Below are 17,668 nucleotides of genomic sequence, written 5' to 3' on the forward strand. Positions count from 1 at the left end.
AGCTATGCCAGTCTTCTTAGCGTTTTTCCTGCTCTGCTTTCTACTTGCCGTTCTCCATTTTTGCCAGTTAGAGGCATTGTTAGGAAACCTGGTGATTGATATCTTGTCACATCTCAGCCAGTCCAGCCACCATTTTTTGCATCTTCCATGGCAATGGTTTACTTCTACTTGAAATTATAAGGCCATTTTGGTCACAGTCTGCTAATCACTACGCGTACATGGCAAGTACAACTAAGGTTAAGTTATAAGGAGATTCCCACCTTCCTATACTTTTCAGTTCCTTATAATGGTTTTTTTATTTACATGATATAATCCAGCTTCATCTCTAGGTGTATACTAAATAGGACATGTTTCGTTCTGATTATGGAACATCTTCAGCTGAAAGTTTGACAAAATGGTAAGACAATAAATACACATGTGATAGTTATGGTGATAAAATTAAATGTTCATTCATGTTGGGTTAAAATTTCCAACAAGTCAGTGTCCAAGTGATGAAGTAAAATCGGCACAAGGGTTCTTCTGTATGTTGGCAGGGTGTCCACCCGTATGGAAAACCTGGGAAACAGGGAAATGTCAGGGAATTTGATAAATAACTGGAAAACCTGGAAATGTTAGGGAATTCAGGAAAAATTCTGGAAATTCATTCTTCTGCCAGATCCATGTAATATAAACACAGTTTTCAGTTTTTATATAACATTACTCTAGGGCACGTCTTTTATGCCAGGAATAAATCATAATGAAAAGTTAATAAAGTGTGATCTCGAATGTGAAGTAACCAATAATTTAAAGATAAAAATTTCATTGTTCCGTATTGAAAGTATTAACGTTGTGCCCGTTCACACCTCCGCGTCAGCTTTCAAAATGGCGCCGAGAGAAGGTATGGCCCATTTAATCTATAGGAAGCAAAGAATAGACACCAGTTGCGGTGACGTAGGAGGCCATACACGTCATGGAACGGTCGAGTATTGAGGGTGAAACGGACAGTGGACTGTCTACTGTATTGTTTTACAAAAAAAAAGTAGAAAACTTGATTGTTAAGAAATCTCCATCGTAATTTTTCTCAACGAAGAGTGAAGACAGAACTACCGACCGCGGTATAATTTTTAAGAAGAAGAAAGGATCAGAATTTATTTTTATTATTATTACAACTTCCCCCATGCGGAGGCTGCCACAAGGACAAAGTATGTCGACTACACAGTATTTTGTCTTCTAAGTTACTGTTGACTTTGCTAGTGTGCCAGGTAGAAGATTCCCCAAAAGGCTCAGGAATAGATTTGCAATACGGTTCGTCAGATGTTATATAGATGATTGCGGAGTATGGTCAGAAAAAGCGTCGGAAACGAGAAGAAAACAAGTCAATTCATCAAAAAAATAAGCAGAGTTGATTAGAGATATTAAAAAGGAATCAGCTAAGTACCACGAGATACGTGTGGGTGGATATGGAGCGCAGTTGATCTATACTCTGCAAAGGGAGACCAAACCAGCATTAAAAAAAAAAAAAAAAAAAGGATCTCATACAAGATGAGATACATCTCGAGTTATTGAATCAGAGTAGAAATTAGTTTCCCAAGATCTACAAGAAGCGGCCGACAGAGATACATTCACTGAAATCAACACCAACAAGGTCGAAGATAAACGTCGGAGAGCCACAAAGGAAATAATAAATTTAAGGATTACGGACTTCAAAAAAGAATTATATAATGGCTGTTCACTGCAGTATAATCCTTAATTTAGTTGCTGATAAGAAGACCATGAGGATGATGTGCTAAATATACATGATGGACCAAGCTGGGGACCAGTGCATCTTGCTATACGACCGAGCCATGATGAGGAAGGCGACGGGAAGCCATACGACCGAGGCATCATGAGGAAGGCGACGGGAAACCATATGACCGAGCCATGATGAGGAAGGCGACGGGAAACCGACAGCAATCCCGTGATGAGGAAGCAGATGATGTACCAGATGTCCAACCCATGAGCTAACCGCAGACCCAACTACATCCATTTGGGAGCAGAACAGCTGGACCAGGACCAACCATGAGCGAGCTAAGTCATTTACAATATTTAATCGCATAATTTTTGGTTTGCCTACACATGTGCCTTAGGCATGTGCCGATGGGCTAAATATAAACCGATATATAAGAAATGCAAGTGAATGTTACCAACGAAGTGTGAGATATTTAAGTCCGTAGTTACGTGATCTAGCAAAATAGCATAAGATTCTAATGTGTTGGATATATACGTCATCGTATATTGGTCAAAATACACGTATGATGCGTGAGGTTTGAAAAATAATTTTGGAAAACAGCTGATAATAATGACATACTGGCAGATTACAGAGATTTTGTATTGGTAATGCTACAAGTCGACGTCATGATTGGTTGCGCGCGGTGTAAAATATGCATATGGAATCACGCATTATTTTTGATTCTCAATAAGGGCATTGAACTCAATCATAGGTTATGAGATATATAGCAACTTTAAAATGTTGTTTTAAGAAACATAGTGTGGTAGTTTGACATGGTCAAGTATTTGGGAACGCGACGAGTTAATATTGAGGCTACGATGTTAAGATATTATATGGATGTTGAAGTAAGGTTGCAATTGTGCTAGCTTGAGGAAAAGTATGAGTTATATAGTGATATGAGAAGTTTTATACGCACTATGTAGGGGCCATTGAGTGCCTGCAGTTCAAGATATGCCACACTACATTCTTTAGATTCGTATACGTGAGATTGCCCACACCGTTGGAGTGACCAAAGCCAAGGTATGAACAGAATTTACTATTGTAGAATTATGCTTGTGACGGGATCGTATGTCAACTTTAGATGTGTTGTAATGAATATCAGAATACAACGATATGTTTTATAGCTGTATTTGACCGAAGGCATTCACGACACCGATAAATACGTTATTATGTTTCTGAACACAGCGATATAGCGCTTGCATTGTAACTGCGTATGAGTAAAATAGCTTGCATTGAAGTAGAATGTTATGGAATATAACGAAGGAAAGGGACATTGAGCCTAAAAGACATGTGTATGACAGCCAAAGATTATGTTGAAGTTAGTTAGATAGCTGAATAGATTAACGTATTCTCTGTTTGAACTTGCATTTTCTCAACGAACTACAGCTAGGGAAATGTTAAAATAGGAGCCGAGTTTGACAGGCACTAGGAGCAAATGCCTTAGTTCGTAAATACTATCCATGCACAACGAGAACGTAGCAATAAAGCATGAGTTTGGATTTATTCATACGGACTTATTCATATGGAGTTAAGCATTCGAATTTATTCATACGGACTTATTCATATGGAGTTATGCATTCAAATTTATTAACACAGATTTATTCATATGGATTTATGCATTTAAATTTACGCACCTAGATTTACTTATTCAAGTTTACATCAAAGAAAAGTACAATAAGTTCCACCTTTTCAATACATTATATTATGTGACAGTTTTACGTTACAGTTAAACCTTCACATTTTTATACACTCGGGACCGGTTTCGACAGTGTCCCTGTCATCATCAGCCAAGAACAATTAATCGAGGACAATAAACCTTACAATACTTCAGGTATGATATAACAGTGAATATGATACATTTCTTTAAGAAGTCTATGTCTTTGATTAATTTTCCTATTTTGATTCTTAAGTTCATATAATAATGAGCTTTAGTTTTTGCCTGGTTGGCTACATTATTTAAAGTTAAGAACTTCATATTTAGGTTCCGTATTGAAGCAGAATTCACATCAAAGAAAAGTACAATAAGTTCCACCTTTTCAATACATTATATTATGTGACAGTTTTACGTTACAGTTAAACCTTCACATTTTTATACACTCGGGACCGGTTTCGACAGTGTCCCTGTCATCATCAGCCAAGAACAATTAATCGAGGACAATAAACCTTACAATACTTCAGGTATGATATAACAGTGAATATGATACATTTCTTTAAGAAGTCTATGTCTTTGATTAATTTTCCTATTTTGATTCTTAAGTTCATATAATAATGAGCTTTAGTTTTTGCCTGGTTGGCTACATTATTTAAAGTTAAGAACTTCATATTTAGGTTCCGTATTGAAGCAGAATTCACATCAAAGAAAAGTACAATAAGTTCCACCTTTTCAATACATTATATTATGTGACAGTTTTACGTTACAGTTAAACCTTCACATTTTTATACACTCGGGACCGGTTTCGACAGTGTCCCTGTCATCATCAGCCAAGAACAATTAATCGAGGACAATAAACCTTACAATACTTCAGGTATGATATAACAGTGAATATGATACATTTCTTTAAGAAGTCTATGTCTTTGATTAATTTTCCTATTTTGATTCTTAAGTTCATATAATAATGAGCTTTAGTTTTTGCCTGGTTGGCTACATTATTTAAAGTTAAGAACTTCATATTTAGGTTCCGTATTGAAGCAGAATTCACATCAAAGAAAAGTACAATAAGTTCCACCTTTTCAATACATTATATTATGTGACAGTTTTACGTTACAGTTAAACCTTCACATTTTTATACACTCGGGACCGGTTTCGACAGTGTCCCTGTCGTCATCAGCCAAGAACAATTAATCGAGGACAATAAACCTTACAATACTTCAGGTATGATATAACAGTGAATATGATACATTTCTTTAAGAAGTCTATGTCTTTGATTAATTTTCCTATTTTGATTCTTAAGTTCATATAATAATGAGCTTTAGTTTTTGCCTGGTTGGCTACATTATTTAAAGTTAAGAACTTCATATTTAGGTTCCGTATTGAAGCAGAATTCACATCAAAGAAAAGTACAATAAGTTCCACCTTTTCAATACATTATATTATGTGACAGTTTTACGTTACAGTTAAACCTTCACATTTTTATACACTCGGGACCGGTTTCGACAGTGTCCCTGTCATCATCAGCCAAGAACAATTAATCGAGGACAATAAACCTTACAATACTTCAGGTATGATATAACAGTGAATATGATACATTTCTTTAAGAAGTCTATGTCTTTGATTAATTTTCCTATTTTGATTCTTAAGTTCATATAATAATGAGCTTTAGTTTTTGCCTGGTTGGCTACATTATTTAAAGTTAAGAACTTCATATTTAGGTTCCGTATTGAAGCAGAATTCACATCAAAGAAAAGTACAATAAGTTCCACCTTTTCAATACATTATATTATGTGACAGTTTTACGTTACAGTTAAACCTTCACATTTTTATACACTCGGGACCGGTTTCGACAGTGTCCCTGTCATCATCAGCCAAGAACAATTAATCGAGGACAATAAACCTTACAATACTTCAGGTATGATATAACAGTGAATATGATACATTTCTTTAAGAAGTCTATGTCTTTGATTAATTTTCCTATTTTGATTCTTAAGTTCATATAATAATGAGCTTTAGTTTTTGCCTGGTTGGCTACATTATTTAAAGTTAAGAACTTCATATTTAGGTTCCGTATTGAAGCAGAATTCACATCAAAGAAAAGTACAATAAGTTCCACCTTTTCAATACATTATATTATGTGACAGTTTTACGTTACAGTTAAACCTTCACATTTTTATACACTCGGGACCGGTTTCGACAGTGTCCCTGTCATCATCAGCCAAGAACAATTAATCGAGGACAATAAACCTTACAATACTTCAGGTATGATATAACAGTGAATATGATACATTTCTTTAAGAAGTCTATGTCTTTGATTAATTTTCCTATTTTGATTCTTAAGTTCATATAATAATGAGCTTTAGTTTTTGCCTGGTTGGCTACATTATTTAAAGTTAAGAACTTCATATTTAGGTTCCGTATTGAAGCAGAATTCACATCAAAGAAAAGTACAATAAGTTCCACCTTTTCAATACATTATATTATGTGACAGTTTTACGTTACAGTTAAACCTTCACATTTTTATACACTCGGGACCGGTTTCGACAGTGTCCCTGTCATCATCAGCCAAGAACAATTAATCGAGGACAATAAACCTTACAATACTTCAGGTATGATATAACAGTGAATATGATACATTTCTTTAAGAAGTCTATGTCTTTGATTAATTTTCCTATTTTGATTCTTAAGTTCATATAATAATGAGCTTTAGTTTTTGCCTGGTTGGCTACATTATTTAAAGTTAAGAACTTCATATTTAGGTTCCGTATTGAAGCAGAATTCACATCAAAGAAAAGTACAATAAGTTCCACCTTTTCAATACATTATATTATGTGACAGTTTTACGTTACAGTTAAACCTTCACATTTTTATACACTCGGGACCGGTTTCGACAGTGTCCCTGTCATCATCAGCCAAGAACAATTAATCGAGGACAATAAACCTTACAATACTTCAGGTATGATATAACAGTGAATATGATACATTTCTTTAAGAAGTCTATGTCTTTGATTAATTTTCCTATTTTGATTCTTAAGTTCATATAATAATGAGCTTTAGTTTTTGCCTGGTTGGCTACATTATTTAAAGTTAAGAACTTCATATTTAGGTTCCGTATTGAAGCAGAATTCACATCAAAGAAAAGTACAATAAGTTCCACCTTTTCAATACATTATATTATGTGACAGTTTTACGTTACAGTTAAACCTTCACATTTTTATACACTCGGGACCGGTTTCGACAGTGTCCCTGTCATCATCAGCCAAGAACAATTAATCGAGGACAATAAACCTTACAATACTTCAGGTATGATATAACAGTGAATATGATACATTTCTTTAAGAAGTCTATGTCTTTGATTAATTTTCCTATTTTGATTCTTAAGTTCATATAATAATGAGCTTTAGTTTTTGCCTGGTTGGCTACATTATTTAAAGTTAAGAACTTCATATTTAGGTTCCGTATTGAAGCAGAATTCACATCAAAGAAAAGTACAATAAGTTCCACCTTTTCAATACATTATATTATGTGACAGTTTTACGTTACAGTTAAACCTTCACATTTTTATACACTCGGGACCGGTTTCGACAGTGTCCCTGTCATCATCAGCCAAGAACAATTAATCGAGGACAATAAACCTTACAATACTTCAGGTATGATATAACAGTGAATATGATACATTTCTTTAAGAAGTCTATGTCTTTGATTAATTTTCCTATTTTGATTCTTAAGTTCATATAATAATGAGCTTTAGTTTTTGCCTGGTTGGCTACATTATTTAAAGTTAAGAACTTCATACCTGAAGTATTGTAAGGTTTATTGTCCTCGATTAATTGTTCTTGGCTGATGATGACAGGGACACTGTCGAAACCGGTCCCGAGTGTATAAAAATGTGAAGGTTTAACTGTAACGTAAAACTGTCACATAATATAATGTATTGAAAAGGTGGAACTTATTGTACTTTTCTTTGATGTGAATTCTGCTTCAATACGGAACCTAAATATGAAGTTCTTAACTTTAAATAATGTAGCCAACCAGGCAAAAACTAAAGCTCATTATTATATGAACTTAAGAATCAAAATAGGAAAATTAATCAAAGACATAGACTTCTTAAAGAAATGTATCATATTCACTGTTACATCATACCTGAAGTATTGTAAGGTTTATTGTCCTCGATTAATTGTTCTTGGCTGATGATGACAGGGACACTGTCGAAACCGGTCCCGAGTGTATAAAAATGTGAAGGTTTAACTGTAACGTAAAACTGTCACATAATATAATGTATTGAAAAGGTGGAACTTATTGTACTTTTCTTTGATGTGAATTCTGCTTCAATACGGAACCTAAATATGAAGTTCTTAACTTTAAATAATGTAGCCAACCAGGCAAAAACTAAAGCTCATTATTATATGAACTTAAGAATCAAAATAGGAAAATTAATCAAAGACATAGACTTCTTAAAGAAATGTATCATATTCACTGTTATATCATACCTGAAGTATTGTAAGGTTTATTGTCCTCGATTAATTGTTCTTGGCTGATGATGACAGGGACACTGTCGAAACCGGTCCCGAGTGTATAAAAATGTGAAGGTTTAACTGTAACGTAAAACTGTCACATAATATAATGTATTGAAAAGGTGGAACTTATTGTACTTTTCTTTGATGTGAATTCTGCTTCAATACGGAACCTAAATATGAAGTTCTTAACTTTAAATAATGTAGCCAACCAGGCAAAAACTAAAGCTCATTATTATATGAACTTAAGAATCAAAATAGGAAAATTAATCAAAGACATAGACTTCTTAAAGAAATGTATCATATTCACTGTTATATCATACCTGAAGTATTGTAAGGTTTATTGTCCTCGATTAATTGTTCTTGGCTGATGATGACAGGGACACTGTCGAAACCGGTCCCGAGTGTATAAAAATGTGAAGGTTTAACTGTAACGTAAAACTGTCACATAATATAATGTATTGAAAAGGTGGAACTTATTGTACTTTTCTTTGATGTGAATTCTGCTTCAATACGGAACCTAAATATGAAGTTCTTAACTTTAAATAATGTAGCCAACCAGGCAAAAACTAAAGCTCATTATTATATGAACTTAAGAATCAAAATAGGAAAATTAATCAAAGACATAGACTTCTTAAAGAAATGTATCATATTCACTGTTATATCATACCTGAAGTATTGTAAGGTTTATTGTCCTCGATTAATTGTTCTTGGCTGATGATGACAGGGACACTGTCGAAACCGGTCCCGAGTGTATAAAAATGTGAAGGTTTAACTGTAACGTAAAACTGTCACATAATATAATGTATTGAAAAGGTGGAACTTATTGTACTTTTCTTTGATGTGAATTCTGCTTCAATACGGAACCTAAATATGAAGTTCTTAACTTTAAATAATGTAGCCAACCAGGCAAAAACTAAAGCTCATTATTATATGAACTTAAGAATCAAAATAGGAAAATTAATCAAAGACATAGACTTCTTAAAGAAATGTATCATATTCACTGTTATATCATACCTGAAGTATTGTAAGGTTTATTGTCCTCGATTAATTGTTCTTGGCTGATGATGACAGGGACACTGTCGAAACCGGTCCCGAGTGTATAAAAATGTGAAGGTTTAACTGTAACGTAAAACTGTCACATAATATAATGTATTGAAAAGGTGGAACTTATTGTACTTTTCTTTGATGTGAATTCTGCTTCAATACGGAACCTAAATATGAAGTTCTTAACTTTAAATAATGTAGCCAACCAGGCAAAAACTAAAGCTCATTATTATATGAACTTAAGAATCAAAATAGGAAAATTAATCAAAGACATAGACTTCTTAAAGAAATGTATCATATTCACTGTTATATCATACCTGAAGTATTGTAAGGTTTATTGTCCTCGATTAATTGTTCTTGGCTGATGATGACAGGGACACTGTCGAAACCGGTCCCGAGTGTATAAAAATGTGAAGGTTTAACTGTAACGTAAAACTGTCACATAATATAATGTATTGAAAAGGTGGAACTTATTGTACTTTTCTTTGATGTGAATTCTGCTTCAATACGGAACCTAAATATGAAGTTCTTAACTTTAAATAATGTAGCCAACCAGGCAAAAACTAAAGCTCATTATTATATGAACTTAAGAATCAAAATAGGAAAATTAATCAAAGACATAGACTTCTTAAAGAAATGTATCATATTCACTGTTATATCATACCTGAAGTATTGTAAGGTTTATTGTCCTCGATTAATTGTTCTTGGCTGATGATGACAGGGACACTGTCGAAACCGGTCCCGAGTGTATAAAAATGTGAAGGTTTAACTGTAACGTAAAACTGTCACATAATATAATGTATTGAAAAGGTGGAACTTATTGTACTTTTCTTTGATGTGAATTCTGCTTCAATACGGAACCTAAATATGAAGTTCTTAACTTTAAATAATGTAGCCAACCAGGCAAAAACTAAAGCTCATTATTATATGAACTTAAGAATCAAAATAGGAAAATTAATCAAAGACATAGACTTCTTAAAGAAATGTATCATATTCACTGTTATATCATACCTGAAGTATTGTAAGGTTTATTGTCCTCGATTAATTGTTCTTGGCTGATGATGACAGGGACACTGTCGAAACCGGTCCCGAGTGTATAAAAATGTGAAGGTTTAACTGTAACGTAAAACTGTCACATAATATAATGTATTGAAAAGGTGGAACTTATTGTACTTTTCTTTGATGTGAATTCTGCTTCAATACGGAACCTAAATATGAAGTTCTTAACTTTAAATAATGTAGCCAACCAGGCAAAAACTAAAGCTCATTATTATATGAACTTAAGAATCAAAATAGGAAAATTAATCAAAGACATAGACTTCTTAAAGAAATGTATCATATTCACTGTTATATCATACCTGAAGTATTGTAAGGTTTATTGTCCTCGATTAATTGTTCTTGGCTGATGATGACAGGGACACTGTCGAAACCGGTCCCGAGTGTATAAAAATGTGAAGGTTTAACTGTAACGTAAAACTGTCACATAATATAATGTATTGAAAAGGTGGAACTTATTGTACTTTTCTTTGATGTGAATTCTGCTTCAATACGGAACCTAAATATGAAGTTCTTAACTTTAAATTATTCAAGTTTACTTATATGGATTTACTTATTAGTGACTCGTCATTTACTGAGTATCAGCTACAATTTACTATGAAATATTCTCAACGCTCAACTCTAATATGATTGGCAATTAAATATATCTGTGATATACAGTTCAGTCCTGCAATTTAAAGTTAGGATCTGGTTCAATTACAAGTTTGAGTTTATTAGTGGACTTTATAGACATTTCAGCGTAACCGTGTGTTTAATTCAGACTTGTTTAATTAATCTTAAAGCAAATGAGCTCTCTTAACAACTTGATTATGTTGGTGTTATATCAATGACTAACTTCAGTATGGACCTTAGATGTCCAGTGATCGAATGTAAATATGTACACACGCAAATTTTATTTCACGAAGGAACTGATCTAGATAGTTTAAGACTACATATTATTTCTCTTTCTACGAGCCAGAGTTGACTCACAATCCACACTTGTAATATGAAACGTCAAGTAATGCCTTGCATTCCAGTTTAATAGTCCAATATTTAATCAATAAATATCTTGTTTATTTTCTACAATTTTATGTATCATGAGTTTTTTCATTGTAGCCTAGTTCGTAAGTTAGTTGCTTAGCTAAGAATTTTTGATTAATTAAGTACTCCATTTAGTCATGACCAGTTCTCACGTAGTTAAATACTCTGATTTAAAAAAATTTTGTTGACGATTGTTAATATGTCATGAGTTTCTATAGGCGTCACCCGTGAGTTGTTAATCTCTTCGTACTCACGTTAAGCGTATCTTGAAGTAAGATTACATGTCTTACTCGGCATTTGAAAACCCTGAGGTATCCGCTGAGCGACCCCATTTCATCTGATTAGGCAGCCCAACTACGAGTTAGAAATGGAGGTATCGGGTAAAGAATGTTAACGTTCGAAATGACGCCCGACGTAACAACGTTAAAATTGAATAATTGAAAAAGAGGTTCAACCTATTCGATACATAAGAGAAAGAAATGTAGTGATTACATTCTTATTTAATAGTAATTAGAATTGGGACCGGTTTCGACAATAGTCCAGGTCATCGTCAACCGATCAAAACATAAAAAACATGAGAAACAATGCATATGAAAAAGAAAAAGATTAAGTGAACTCTGGATCGGTATAAGAGGCAATATAAAATGATGATGGGGGTAGAAACTGTGAATCACTTAAAAGGAAACAGTGCGTAATTTTATGAATGGTGGTACGGCACACGCAATGATAGGTAAAGTCTCACAATGTTTATGAACAGCGGAGAACGGTCAAATGGGTCAGTTTTTACACACCGTCAGGCACAAAGTCACAACACTATCGAACAACATATGAAGATCTATCAATATGTCGAAGTCGAAGACGAATAGATTTATAGAAGCAAACTGCCAGTTCCCGGTGATCAGCGCAGCACACTCAAGGTCGTGCGCTGTAGTCTCGAACGCCAAAGTAGAATGGAGAATATCCTGAAGATCCAGTATTTGCCTCGGTTGCGGGAAATAAAGTACGTATATATAGATACATACAACGCAATTCAGTATAATTGAATGAGTAATTGTGTTACATATTGATAGATCTTCATATGTTGTTCGATAGTGTTGTGACTTTGTGCCTGACGGTGTGTAAAAACTGACCCATTTGACCGTTCTCCGCTGTTCATAAACATTGTGGGACTTTACCTATCATTGCGTGTGCCGTACCACCATTCATAAAATTACGCACTGTTTTCTTTTAAGTGATTCACAGTTTCTACCCCCATCATCATTTTATATTGCCTATTATACCGATCCAGAGTTCGCTTAATCTTTTTCTTTTTCATATGCATTGTTTTTCATGTTTTTTATGTTTTGATCGGCTGACGATGACCTGGACTATGGTCGAAACCGGTCCCAATTCTAATTACTATTAAATAAGAATGTAATCACTACATTTCTTTCTCTCATATATTGAATAGGTTGAACCTTTTTTCAATTATTCAATTTTAACGTAACCAATAATATCAATAGCTATATGATAGATTGATCGAATTTTCAATGTTTTGATCTGCTTACTATTGAATATTCTGTGTTGTTGAGGAATGGCGAGCTTGATGAATTTGGCCTGTATTGTGTTCTCAGTTTTTCTAATCACTTAAATGCATGGCTTCCACAACAATATATGCATATAGACAAAATTCCACAACCCAACAGATGACTGTGTTTGTTTACTATGTAATGACTTGTGCGATAGTTTTTTACCTCATAAAATGTAAAAACAGACACAAAACACTGACTGAATGCAGAAAAGTGTGAAATTCTCTTAAACTTATTACTCATTCGAGTGCTTATGATCATTATTATTAAATGCGCTGACGTAGGTAAGCCTTATGTAAATGTGTAGTGCATCGCAACACCATTTGGGCTGCACCACGTTGAGTTTCCAACCTATCTTTCATGTGAGGAGTTCGGAAGTTTTGAGGCACGACTAGTAGCTTGTAATATCGTGTAATTTTGTGAATACAGAACAAGATTTAAAATAGTGACATCACATTGTGAGGTGAAGGTTACCGGGCAAGTTGGCCGTACGGTTAGGAGCGCGCAGCTGTGAGCTCGCATTCAGGAGATAGTGGGTTTGAATCCCACTGTCGGCAGCCCTGAAGATGGTTTTCCGTGGTTTCTCATTTTCACTCCAGGCAAATGCGGGGGCTGTACCTTAATGAAGACCACAGCCGCTTCCTTCCCATTCCTAGGACTTTCCTGTCCCATCGTCGCCATAAGACCTATCTGTGTCGGTACGACGTAAAAAAAAAAGATGAAGGTTGTTTGTTGGTTAAGAGATTTTGAGTTTGTGAAGTATGTTTGGATGTATTTGTTCTTGATTCAGCCAATCCCAAGCTGCCATTCATATCGATTCATATCGGTTGAGTGCAATTTCGAAACCTGGCTGACAATTGTATTGTCTACATCACCATGTGGTTAAACTACCTCACTCTGTGTGTGTGGTATAGGTTTAATAGTGTTCATTGTAGATGGAATTGTATTTACACCCGTGTGTTGGTTAGTATATAGTTAGTTTGTGTATCATACCTCAGTATAGTTCATGAAAGCCAAGTGGCAAGAATGTGACTCAGCAAAAATTGGCACCGTGGTCTCGATCAGCCATATAACATCCTTCCCATGCCAGTCATTAGTCGCGAATAATTTATTTCTTTTATTCTTATTAATAATGTACCTATTCTTGTTTGTGTCGGATATTGTTAGGAAGTGCATGCACTATCTTAGAAGAATTTGCGAATTTGTTTTCACTTGTGATTCGCGTGTGATTTTTGTAGTACGGTATTACATTTTACGAGGGCTGTGTGCCACAGTTATATTGCATCAGCTGTTATTGAAGCAGTAGAGTGCTGGCAGCATAGATAAGGCAATGCTCACAGGTTTTACAAACTGTCAGTTTAGAAGAATGCTGTGCGGACTTTAGGACTATTTACAAGATTTTTACAATATCCTAATCTTTCTTCTTTTTTCAGCTAACAATATCTTCATCAAAGCCAAGGAAAACTTTGTTTAATGAAACATGGCTGCTTGATGGTACTTTCAGAACATGGTTGAAACCCATGCCTCAAGACAAATTTTCAGCATATTGTGTAATATTGTAATCTGCATAACATGTAAAACATCATTTACTGTTAGCAACATGGGGAAGTAGGCATTAAAAAGTCACATGGCAGGAAAGACCATGCCAGTAGTGTCAAGTTCAGCCAGTTCTCATCATCCCTTTCAAGTTATTTTATAAAGGAACATTCGAATAGTGAAGTAACAAGAGACTTAAACTCAGTAGAGAATACCTGGCTGCGCACAAGTTGCCCTCTGCCTGCCACAGCTACCACAACAAACTTTATCACATATGACTCCACTTCTTCTTCTTCCATTAAAGAAGGTTCACCAGAGACGAGATGTCTACAGAATTATCTTTCAAGAGAGCAAGTAACCAAAGCTGAGATTATATGGTGCATGCATACTGTCATGCAACACCATTCTTTACGTGCCAGTGAAGCTAATGTACGTTTGTTTCCAGTAATGTTTCCAGACTCTGAAACAACTTCGAAAGTTCAACTGCACAGAACAAAAGTTGCGCATAGAATCACTCATGGTTTAGCTATTTCCATAAACAAGTTCTTGAGTAAGTGCACACATTTCACTGTTGGGTTTGACGAGTCACTGAATAAAGTTTCTCAGATGGACCAAATGGATCCTGTAGCTCATAGTTTCAATCCTGATACTAATGAGGTATGCACTTCTTATTTTGATTCCATGTTTCTTGGTCACTCTACCTCCTCAGATTTGAAAATGGGTTTTTTGCAAGCACAGCAAGGACTCCATCTAAAGAAACTTACAAATTTCAATGGATGGTCCAAATGTTAATAAAAAGTTCCTTCAGAATTTTGGTAATTTATTAAATGATGATCTAGATGCTCCTATTTTGTTGAACATTGGATCTTGTGGCTTGCATACTGTGCACAATTCATATAAAATGGCAGTAAAAGAAATCCTAAAAGTTTCAGACAGATCTTCCATTTGCATCACTCCTTTATGAATCTTTTATTGATGATAAATGTCATGACAAGGTTTGTGAAGTCTGAGTTGCTGCAGTCTGCAGAAGATGTCCTAAAACGAATTTAGACAGTAAAGAAAATCTTCTGCCTGCACCTAAAATTGACAGGTTCTGCTGCTAAAGCAGCACTCCATGGCACTCCTGGATTAAATGATAGAGATATGTTAGTGTTTCGCACAGATTGTCTAAGAGGAATGGTAGCTTTATGCCAGAAGTTACTGGAAAGGTCACCGCTGGCATATAAACTGACTAAATTAATTTCTTGTTTCGATCTAAGTGTAGCCAAGAAGCCTGTAAGCAGCAGGCTGCTAAGGATAGCTTTAAATGCCTTTGTTGAAAACAAATGGATCTCGGGTAATGAAGCTGATCATGTACATAGGGGGTTCACTTCTGTTTGTGAGAATGATACTTTGAAATAAGAAGTGAATTCTTTGACTTCTAAAGACGAGAGGTTAGATCGCTTTTGGCTTCACTGTTTTTCCAACAGTAAATTTGAAAACAGTAAAGTGGCCTTCATTTCTCAAAATGATACTAATATTGTTTCATGAAAATCCTTCACTTGAACGTGGTTTTGCTTTTAATAAAAAAAATTATAGTCAAGAACATGCTACAAGTATCCCTTGTAGCACAAAGAATAATATATGATGCTATCCCAAACCCTGGTGGAACTGAAAAGGTCTCCATTAATGAGAACATGCTCCATGCTGCAAGGAGTGCTCATGCTTTGTATGTTCAAAATCTAAAGGAGAAATGTGAAGCATTGGAAGTAGAAGATTCTTTGCAAATAGTAATAATAATAATAATAATAATAATAATAATAATAATAATAATAATAATAAGAGAAAGGCCGCTTTGTTGCTGAAAGAATTAGAAGAAAAGAAGTGGAGGGTGAAGGCAGAAGCTCGACAGTCATTGGTGGCTATGAAGAAATTTCTTCACTGAAGCAGTAATGGTAGTACATTTAAAAAAAAAAAAAAAAAACTTTAAGTGAATTTAATTAGACTAAATTAAACTTCCAAGTTTTGAAATTTAATATGCACATTAATTGCTTTTTTAAAAATGTATTTTAGTATTACTGATACTTCCTTTATAATTTTGTTTTTTGTCATTTTATGTCAGGGAAAAAACTCGTTTTTATGTCTGGAAAACAGGGAAATGTCAGGGAATTTTAAAATCCTGATTTGGTGGACCAGAGACGTATATGCTTGTTAATCTTGAAGATAAAATGAGAGATATAAAAGATATAACAGTATAGTTATCAGGGGAACTGTTGAGAAATAACCGTAGTTGAAGTTGAGTTGCAGTTAGACTATTAAAATGAGTCTGAAACAAGAAGAAAATAAGTAAAAAGGAGATATTTTAAAGGAGAAAACCTTGTAAGAATGTATGTTAGTGAGGATAAAAGGATAATGGAATTGTTTACCTTATAGTCGATCGGGTCGTGTTTAGCGTCTTCCCATATGCCGTGTCGTCAGCTGACTGAGTTCCGTGTGCATGTGTGAGGCACTTGCGGTGGGCGAGGAGAAACAGAAGGAGAGGTAGAAGAAATGGGAGAAGCAGGGGAAATGTTGTGTAGGATCTATCTGAGGAGTGGTGTTGTGATAGGCTAGGGGAAACGGAAGGAAAAGTAGAGGGAATGTTGTGTAGGGTGGAGCTAATTGAAAGGAGGTGTGTTGGACGTTTTTCGGGATCCTTTTTGATGGCTTTTTTAATTGAGTCTAATTTGATAGCCTCTTCTAACAATATATTGATATTCTCTGTTATTTCATTCTGGCTGGGGTTTTGTTTCTGATCAATCTCAGTATAGATATTTTCAAAAATATTCATTAATTTACCTTTGTTTGACGTTCGTAGAATGATCAAGTCCCTTTCTATTGATGTAAAATTGTGTTTATATTCAGTCATATGAAGATACATGGCCGAGTACTTCCTATGTATTTCAGCATTAATATTTTCTTGATATCTTACTAAGAAATTGCGTCCTGTTTGTCCTATGTATGAATTGGCACAATTTGAGCATTGAAGCCTATATATCCCCGAATTTAAATATTTATTATTATTTGCAATGCTTTGGTGATTGAAAATTAAACGTTGATTGTTGTTATTGGTGCGAAAAGCAATTTTAAAATTGAGTTTCTTAAAAATATTAGTAATCTTGGAAATGTTCCCATTATTATAAGTAAAAGTGGCAAAGTTTTTTTTTTGTTCTTTTACCAGCTGCGTTTGTGGTTTATTCTTCATTTTATTTATTAATTATCTATGTAGTGTTTTGTGTATCCGTTGCTTATCGCTATTTTTTAAATGATATTAATTTCTTTTTGGAGATCGTTTTTGGACAAGGGAATGTTAAAGGCTCTATTTAACATGCTTAAAAAGGAACTTCTTTTACGCGCCCGAGGATGGTACAAATCTTCTCGTATGGTATTTATAGTTTGAGTCGGTTTTCTAAAGATTGAAAAGGATAACTTTTCTTCTCTCCTTTCGGTTGTTAAATCAAGGAAATTTAGTTTTTTATTGTTCTCCGTTTCTAAAGTAAATTTTATGAAG

At 34.5% G+C, this 17,668-nt stretch overlaps 1 protein-coding gene across 13 annotated transcripts in view; it reads left to right on the forward strand.

Moving 5' to 3' along the window:
* The window catches only part of LOC136878885 (broad-complex core protein isoforms 1/2/3/4/5), a 681,897-nt gene that overhangs the window by 217,245 nt on the left and 446,984 nt on the right, over positions 1 to 17,668 (forward strand). The window lies entirely within an intron of this gene.

This window comes from Anabrus simplex, chromosome 8, assembly GCF_040414725.1.
Source record: "Anabrus simplex isolate iqAnaSimp1 chromosome 8, ASM4041472v1, whole genome shotgun sequence".
NCBI lineage: Eukaryota > Metazoa > Arthropoda > Insecta > Orthoptera > Tettigoniidae > Anabrus > Anabrus simplex.